This window comes from Macaca mulatta, chromosome 11 (assembly GCF_049350105.2).
Source record: "Macaca mulatta isolate MMU2019108-1 chromosome 11, T2T-MMU8v2.0, whole genome shotgun sequence".
NCBI lineage: Eukaryota > Metazoa > Chordata > Mammalia > Primates > Cercopithecidae > Macaca > Macaca mulatta.
Window position 1 is genome coordinate 66,417,756 of NC_133416.1, and position 9,743 is coordinate 66,427,498.

General features: G+C 40.2%; 1 pseudogene; it reads right to left on the bottom strand.

Annotated features, from left to right (window-relative positions):
* Window positions 1-1,885: 1,885 nt before the first annotated feature.
* LOC716501 (replication factor C subunit 1 pseudogene) lies at window positions 1,886-2,676 on the bottom strand (annotated as a pseudogene).
* Between the last annotated feature and the right edge of the window lie 7,067 nt (window positions 2,677-9,743).

The window sequence follows — 9,743 nt, forward strand, 5'->3', positions numbered from 1 at the left end:
ATGGTCTCGATCTCCTGACCTTGTGATCCACCCGTCTCGGCCTCCCAAAGTGCTGGGATTACAGGCTTGAGCCATCGCACCCGGCCATAAAAAATAATTTTTAATAAGATACAGAAAAAGGAGATTTTTTGCCTGAGCATAATTGGGAACAGAAGAATGGGAAAGTAGAAATAAACAATGCTGAACAGAAAGCTAAAGTAGAGAATAGAAGAGGAAAACAAATAGAAAGCTATAGTTCAGTTCGTTATTTCATATCACTGTAGAAGAGGTGCATGGCTGCTAAATACCTAAAACTACATGCAATAAAAATGTGTGTTTTTCCATCTGTCCTTGCTCTTTCCTCTCTCTTCATTCATTAAAAATGGAAGAGAAACTGGGTAGAAATGCTGCATTACTATGGGGGTCACCAAAGTCCTGATCATCAAACCTAGCACAGATTGGGGTTATGGGAAGGTTAAATAGTAAAATGGGAGAAAATTAACTTGTCAGGAAAAGGCTGTGAAGCTGGCTGGTGAAGGTTGTTAGGTCCCTGGGCATGGTTACAGCACACTGACTCAGGTGCACCAAGCAGGGAGAAGGTCACACCCCTTGAGGCTGGATGACAATCGGCCGATTTAGACACTAGCCCAGGGTCATCCTAGCTTTACTAAGTAATATCTCAAACTGGGAGTTGTCTGACAAGGTGTGTATATGAGGATAAATTCCAGTCAAATGCATTCCAGAAACAACTTCTTTTTCTGTTCTGTTAACTGCAGGACATTTGTTTAACTAGATAATGTGCAATGAAATGCAAGAAAAGGCCTATTGCTGAATAGTCATGAGAAGAGAAAAAATATTTGCCTTTCTTTTTTAAAACACAAGATGTTAAATTCTCTTCAATTAAGATGATAACTTATTTTCATGTTCCATATCTAAATGTAACTCTTTGAAGCACAGGATAGAGTTTTTTTAAAGTACAACCTATCAGATTGGCAAAAAAGCAGAAGTTTGACAACATGATATATTTGGTAAGGCTGAGGAAGCTAGGAAGTGTCACATACTGCTGATGGGAAAGCAAACTGTTACATCACCTATGAAACAAAATTTGGCACTACACAGCAAAATTGCATGTGAATAAAAGCTCTTGTTTCTAAAAATCTACCCCTGAAATACACTGCAAAAAATACAAAGACAGATAATCATGAAGCTATTCACTGCAGGCTTACTTGTGATAGCAAAAGACTGGAAACAACTCAAATGTCCTTAGTAGGGTTCCAGTTGAATAAGCAATGGTACCGTCAAACAAAGGAGCATGCAGTTCTGAAAAAACAGGAGAAATATTTTTATACATTGCTGTGCAACTATCTCCAAATTTATTTATTTATTTATTTATTGGAATACAGTGAGCTTTTTAATCCAATCATTTGCAAATTAATAAGGAAGTAATATACCAACGTAATATTTTGCTGTACAAGATGAAAATCTTAAAAAGAATTTGTACATGTATCATGTGGAACATTTTTATTCCTAATTTATGCTTTGAAAGATATCTGATAGTGTACAAAGAATACCCAGATCTAGGTGGTGACTGTTTTGTATAATCATTTATTTACAAAATTTCACCACATAATAGGAACTACCTTTTAAAAAAAAAATCAGCATTGGTCCTATAAAGGCCATTAGGATAAATTCTTAAGCCTACAAAAGACGCCTTAGTACTATTGCTCCCAGGCTCATTATTGTTAACTAAAATCTGACTCCAAGGCCCAGGTGTAATTTCTAGTTCCAATTCTACAGTCATTCAAAAGCACGTTCTAACTAGATTGACAAGGGACAGTGGAGGACCCAAGAAGTCCTATCAACCCCTATAAGAGGTGTACATAAGCCTACTACTCATACCCTTCTAGCCATACCACCCTTTATTTGTAATGGGACACCAGGTCATCCCACTATGCTAAAACATGGTTGCTCTGGGAAAAAACGAGGCTTTCTCTAGACCAGCTGGACTGGTCAGGAGGGAGAGTAAAAAGTGGCTGTCGCTAGTGAAAAATGGTTTCATTTCTTCGAACTTTTTCCTTTTCCTTTTCTGGGCTCCTTATCTTTTTCTGGTTTTGAAGGCTTTGAAGATTTTTTCTTTTTCTTGATCATGGCATCGGTTTCTATAGCATCTTGGTCTTTCTCATCAGATTGAGAGTCATCTTCATTTAACTCTTCGTTGTATTCCGAATCCAGGGATGGGCTTGTGCTGTGTCTAGATGCCTTTATGGCTTGAAGTGAATATGGAGTAAGGTGGGCTTCCTTATTGTAAGCTCTTGTGAAGGCTGCTTTCACCTTGGGATCCAGCTTTGAAAAGGAACTAGGTTTGCCACCCCAGCTGCTAATTTCCATGATATTCTCAAAATCTTCTTTCATCAAATAATATGTGTCCATAAGTGCAACAACATCCTGCACCCTATCGACTCCTTGTGAGGTCAAGGGCTGTACAAGTGCGTCCCTTAGATGTGACAAATAATCCATGTTTACGGTCCTTTTGCTGGAGTAAGTTCTGAGACTCATATGCAAGGCCAGGTCCTGAACAATACGACCGTGTTTGCCTGTAGACGAGTGCTTCCCCAGCCAGCCCGGGAAGGTGGGAAACTGGGTCATGAACCCCCTCATCAACTCTCCAGGAAGCACACGCATAAATGGCCTGCGTAGGCAGAAGACTCCAGTGCTGCTTACTCCGGATCTGGCTGTCCACTAAGTCACCATCACAGAGGCTGTCTGCTGCTCTGCTTAAGAGCATCAAGTGCTTTTTCATGTCACCCCCTGCTGCTACAAGCTTCATATGTATGTAATTTTCCTGGACAAAGAGGGGTGCTGTTGAATCCTCAGATCTCTTTTTTCATGATTTTTCAATAGCACCCCTCTTTGTCCAAATTTATTATTAGGTGAAAAAAGCAAAAAGCAGAAGGCATGTATTGTATGCATCTACTAATTTAACAAGGGAGTGAGATTAAAATACGTACGTATTTTATCACAATATAAACAAATCAATATTGAAATAAAAAGTTACTGATGGGGAAAGGAGAAGGAAGAGGAAAGGACAGAAATAAAAGTTAGACTTTCCTGAATGCATCTTATTTTGCAGATTTGATTTTGTCACTATGTAAATATTTTACATTACTAATTACATTAAATCTTTAAAATGAAATTCTTCAGAAAAAGGAGCAAATGAATCTAACTGCATGGAGGTAGTGACACAACCACACAGGGAAGGGTTATTTCAAGTGACTTTGGAATAGCATAGTTTGATTATTTATTCATTATGAGACAGATATACCTAAAAAACAAAACTTTGGGTATAGGACATTTGGGTATAAAAATTACTTTTACTAATTTTATTGTTGGTATTTATTCTGAGATTATTTGCTACCTTTGTGGAATGGAGCATATATTTAATTATGTTGGTATTACTGGGAGTTAGTATTTTTAGCATGGGGGAAGGAGATAGGGACACAAGATCAATGAGGTGAGTAAAAACTGAGTTCTAAATTTGCATCTGAAATATCAGAAGGAAGGGACTCATACTGCATTTTATCTTAAAAGGAACGAGAGCTTTTAGAGAAATGAAGGATTCTGTTTCTGGAATGAGAAATGTTCAGGATGAGCCTGGAATATCATGCCATGCCAGGAAGTAAAGAGACTTTCAAAACCTGTGCAGTTGTATCAAAAGAACTAAGATGTAATTTAACGAGTCTTTCACTTGTCAAGATGCATGAATTTATATATGTGTGGAAGCAGTAACTGTAATGATTGGAATATATAAAATGTATTAACTTCCATGAGTTCATAATAATAATAAAGATAAAATGGATTGGATCAACTTTGTTGGATGCTGTAACAATGAATTTTAGCAAAAAGTGATAAAGAAATGTATCAAACTGTATTTTCTAAGATGATAGCCACGAGATCTACCATCTCATGTGATCGTACAATGTAAATTTTCATTCTTCCCACTGAGGTGTGGGGTCCATGCTCCCTCCCTTCAATTTGGCAGACCTGTGATTTTGGTCTGTGATTTCCAAGACTAGGTCATAAAATATGATACAGCTGTTACTCTTAAAAATCAACCACTATGCTGGAGAAAGCCACTGGCTAGAGTGGAAGTGGACATGTGTAGGTGTTTCCGAAGACAAACCCACTTGAAATCTTCCATACACGTGAGTAAGGATGAGCCTTCAAGATGACTTCAGCTCCAGTCACAGTCTGACTGCAACCATATGAGAAACTCCAAATGTGAATCAACTAGCTGAATGCAGCCAACCCCCAGAACTGTGAGATATAACAATAAAATAATTGGCATTGAATTTTTGTTTGTTTTGTTTTTTGAGACGGGGTTTCTCTCTGTCACCCAGGCTGAAGTGCAGTGAGCAATCATGACTCACTGCTGCCTTGACTCCCAGGCTCAAGTGATACTCCCACTTCAGGGTCCTGAGTAGCTGGAAGGTGCAAGCCACTATGCCTGGCTAATTTTTGTATTTTTTTGTAAAGATATGGTCTTGCTATGTTACCCAGGCTGTTCTGAAACTCTTGGGCTCAAGCAACCCTTCAGCCTCAACCACTCAAAGTGTTGAGATTATAGACGTGAGCCACCATGGCTGGCATGGTATTGTTTTAAGGTACTAAGTTTTGGGGTGTGTTAGCCACAGATAACTGCAATATATTAGGAAAAAATCAAGCATTTGTTGTGTTTTTCCTATGCAACAAATAAGTGACAAGAAGAAATTTTTAAATCTATATTTCATCTAATAAATGTAGAAAAATGGTAGAATTAGAATATCATCACTAATAGAGTCAGGCAATGATCTCTGTATTAGTCCGTTTTCATGCTACTGATAAAGATATACCCAAGACTATGCAATTTACAAAAGAAAGAGGTTTAATTGGACTTACAGTTCCACATGGCTGGGGAAGCCTCAGAAGGAGGAGCAAGTCACATCTTACATGGATGGCAACAAGCAAAGAGAGAGAGAGCTTGTGCAGGGTAACTCCTCTTTTTAAAACCATCAGATCTCATTATCACAAGAATAACATGGAAAGACTTGCCCCCATGATTCAATTACCTCCCAGCGGGTCCTTCTCACAACATGTGGGCATTCAAGATGAGATTTTGCTGGGGACACAGCCAAATCATATCATTCTGCCTCTGGCTCCACCTAAATCTTATATCTTCATAGTTCAAAATCAATCACGCCTTCTCAACAATCCTCTAGAGTCTCAACTCATTTCAGCATTAACTCAAAAGTCCACATGCAAGACAAGGTAAGTGCCTTCCACCTATGACTCTGTAAAAGTAAGTTAATTACTTTCTAGATGCAATGGGGGTACAGGCATTGGGTAAATACTGCCACTCCAAATGGAAGAAATTGGCCAAAACAAAGGGGTCCCCATGCAAATGCAAAATCCATGGGGCAGTCAAATCTCAAAGCTACAAAATGATCTCTTTTGACTCCATGTCTCACATCCAGGTCACATTGATGCAAGAGGTGGGTTCCCATGGTCTTGGGCGGCTCCACCCCATGGCTTTGCAGGTTACTGCCTCCCTCCTCCCTCCCAGCTGCTTTCACGAGCTGGCATTGAGTGTCTGCAGCTTTTGCAGGCACATGGAGCAGCTGTCAGTGGATCGACAGTTCTGGAGTCTGAAGCACCGAATGCTTTTAACAGCACTCAAGTCATCTTGAATGCTTTGCTGCTTAAGAATTTCTTCCACCAGATACCCTAAATCATCTTTCTCAAGTTCAAATTTCCACAAATCTCTAGGGCAGAGCAAAATACCACCAGTCTCTTTGCTATAACAAGAGTCACCTTTGCTCCAGTTCCCAACAAGTTCCTCTTCTCCGTCTGAGAAACTGGATTTCATTGTCCTTATCATTATCAGCATTTTGGTCAAAGCTATTCAACAAGTCTCTAGGAAGATCCAACTTTCCCAAATTTTTCTGTCTTCTTTTGATCCCTCCAAACCTGTTTCAACCTCTGCCTGTTACCCAGTTCCAAAGTCACTTCCATACTTTTGGGTATCTTTTCAGCAATGCCCCACTCTACTGATACCAATTTATTGTATTAGTCCATTTTCACTCTACTGATTAAGATATACCCGAGACTGGGCATTTTACAAAATAAACAGTTTTAATTGGACATAAAGTTCCACATGGCTGGGGAAGCCTCACAATCATGGCAGAAGGCACAGAAGAGCGAGTCACGTCTTACATGGGTGGCAGCATGCAAAGAGAGAGAGCTTGTGCAGGGGAACTCTTCCTTTTAAAACCATCAGATCTCATGAGACTTATTCACTATTACAAGCACAGCATGGAAAAGACTTGCCCCCACGATTTAATTACCTTCCCCCAGGACCCTCCCACAGCACATGGGAATTCAAGATGAGATATGGGTGGGGACGCAGCCAAACCATATCAATCACTGATGACTTTAACATCACAAAAAGAGACAACACAAGGTTACGTGGCTCCTGATGGAATAATACACGGCCACCTATGAAATATCCTGTGGGAAGTACTGGGGACACAGCAGCATATTAATTCTGAGATAAAATCAGCAAATTTCAAGGCATTAATAACAAAAGATCTGATCTCTTAAACAAATGAATTTCAAAGGAAGAAAGAGAGAAGAAAACCAGTAATTTAAAACAGACATAACCAATTACTGTAGATCTTATTTTTATTCTGATTCAGCTAAATAAGTCTTGAAAATATATGAGACAGAGTATTGGATGATTTAAAGTCATTTTTAGTATTCGAAGAATGGTCATAATATTGTGGTTGTATTACAAAAAGAATCCTTATGTTTGGAAATACATATTGAAATGGTTTGATGTCTAAGATTTGCTGCAAAGTAATCTAGGACAGGAACTTAGATGGAGTACAACTGGCCATATGTTGGTAATGGTGAAAACAGTCATGGGCATATGTAGGTGCTTTATATTCTTCTTCTTTGACACAAGTTTGAATTTTCTCTCTCTCCTTTTTTTTTTTTTTTTTTTTAAGATGGAATTCCATTCTTGTTTCCCAGGCTGGAGTGCAGTGGTGCGATCTCAGCTCACTGTAACCTCTGCCTCCTGGGTTCAAGCGATTTTCCTACCTCAGCCTCCTGAGTAGCTGGGATTACAGGCATGCACCACCACGCCCACCTACTTTTTTTGTATTTTTAGTAGAGACGGGGTTTCTCCATATTGGTCAGACTGGTCTCAAACTCTCGACCTCAAGTGATCCACCCGCCTTGGCCTCCCAAAGTGCTGGGATTACAGGCGTAAGCCACTGTACCCGGCCTGAATTTTCTCATCATGCAAAATTTAAAATATGCACTTGAAGTGCTGAATGCTAATCCTGGGTCTGTGATCTCTTGGGTAGTCTCTTCATTATCCACGCTATGATATGCCCAACTGGTGAACCAGAGTAGGTGAACGTGGCTATACAAATGTCTAAAGTGATTTCCTACATGAGTTAAAAAAAAAACAAACAAACTCTTAAATATTACATTTCTCCTTCTTCCAGTGATTTCTATCTAATTACAAAACTAAGTTAAGATGAAAAGTCTAGGCATGAAAACAAAATACTAGCAAACAAACTAAAACATTGCTTCAAAACTAAGCAAATTATCAGAAGCAGTATAGTGGGAAGAGTGTATTGCTGGGCTTGGTAAAACAGGATTTTTTTCCAACTAATAAAGTAAGTGACTATAGGCAAGTTATGTAATCCTGTGGCCTCATTTACCTTATCTGTTCAGGTGGACCATTTGTGATACAATCTACCTATAATCCAATCCAATCCAGCTCAGCTCAGCTCAGCTTAGTCCAACTCAACTCAACTCAGTTCAGTCCAGTTTTGTTTTGTTCTATTTTATTTTATATTTTTTGTTTAAAAATACAAATTGCAATAAATAGTTGAGTCCATCCTGCCTAGAAATGGCATTTGATGGTAGGGGTGTTGGGAGCATTCTTATTCTAAAGAATAATCTCAGGAGGTGCCAGGATAGCCATTTAGAAAGAGATGCGGTCCATGGTACTCATGAGGAGGAATGAAAGCAGAGAGTGAATTCCGCACCTTCAACTGAAATATCCAGGTTCTTGCTTTGGGACTAACATAGGCAAACAGCTCTAACCATAGAGAACGAAGAAAAGCAAGGTATGGCGACAGCACAAGCGGAAGCAGCACGGAGCCAAAGGAACTCCCGTGCTCAGTCAAGGGAAACGATGAGTGATTGTACCATCCTGCCCAGGAAACCACGCTTCTCCCATGGATCTTTGCAACCAGCGGATCAAGAGATTCCCTTAAAAGCCTATGCTACCAGGGCCTTTGGCCGGATACACAGAGCTGTGTGGAGTCCTAGCAGAGCAGCCACTTGGGCACAACAGAGACCTAAGAGTTTTGCATACTCCAGCCCTGGAATTCCCAGCAAGGTGGGAGGCCCATCGGTACATTCCCCTAGGAGGGAGGCTGAATCCAGGGAGCCAAGGCTGCTGCTTTAAATCAGAGGCCTGCAAATGACCAGTTCGGTCTGCGGCTGGGTTAATCTTTCTTTCTTTTCTTTTTTTTTTATGTTTTAGCATTACAAATGAGCAAACTAAGTTTCAGAAACATGGCCAGATCACATTACTAGCCAATCATAGAGGTCATAGAGGTCAGTCCTGGCCCTAGAGGGAGTCTTTAAGTCTTCAAAAGCCAATTTAAGAGTATCATATCCCAGCCAGGGGAGGTGGCTCACGCCTGTAATTCCAGCATTTTGAGAAGCCGAGACAGGCAGATCACTTGTGGTCAGGAGTTTGAGACCCCCTGATGTGGTGAAACCCCATCTCTACTAAAAACACAAAAATTAGCCGGGCGCAGTGATGTGCCCCTGTAGTCCCAGCTACTCAGAGGGATGAGGCAAGAGAATCGCTTGAACCCAGGAGGCAGAGGTTGCAGTGAGCCAAGACCACACCACTGCATTTCAGCCTGGGTGACAGAGCCAGACTCTGCCAACAAAAGAAAAACAGAAAGAGTATCATGTCCCTTTCCCTGAAGCAGATTGAGAAATAAATCAAGTAGTGGCAGATAGAAGAAAAGGGATCTTTCTATTAAAAGTTAAATTTGAGCACATGTGCTTGCTAATACTTAATCCCAGCATTGGGCAGATTTGCATGCACAGGACTGGGGCAGTCCTTTCACTCTCATCCCTCCACACTCCACTTTCCCTCCTCACCTTCTGTCTAGACTATAGGGCAAACTAAGGAGAAAGCTTGCTCCTGAAATTAGCTTATGCTCACGATTAAAGTAGAGGAGAGGGGATGACCACACCAGGCTTAGCCTTCCCCAATTTGCCAGTCAGCTTCCTCTAGGGCCGAGTGAGTGAAAGGTCACAGAGAGGATTCTGGTAACTTTAATGTCTCTGCATACACATGGAAGGAAACATCCGGAATGGGGTAGAAGCTTTCACCTCTATATTCCCCAGATTAATTTTTCTTTTCACCCATTAAACTCATGCTCAGCCTTCAGAGGAGGAGATACACAAGTTTCGAGATAATTTTACTCTCATTTTCATGAGGTTGTTCTCCAAATTCCTGAATCAAATTCACTGGATTACCTTGGTATTCCTGGACCACTGTAGAATTTGCCTCTAGAATGCCCAGAAATTGATATGTACATTACATTATGTATATAAACTTTAAGGTCAGTCTCAACCTAAAGTTAAAAATTGATTCTCTATTTTTTTTAATTTCCAAATTATGT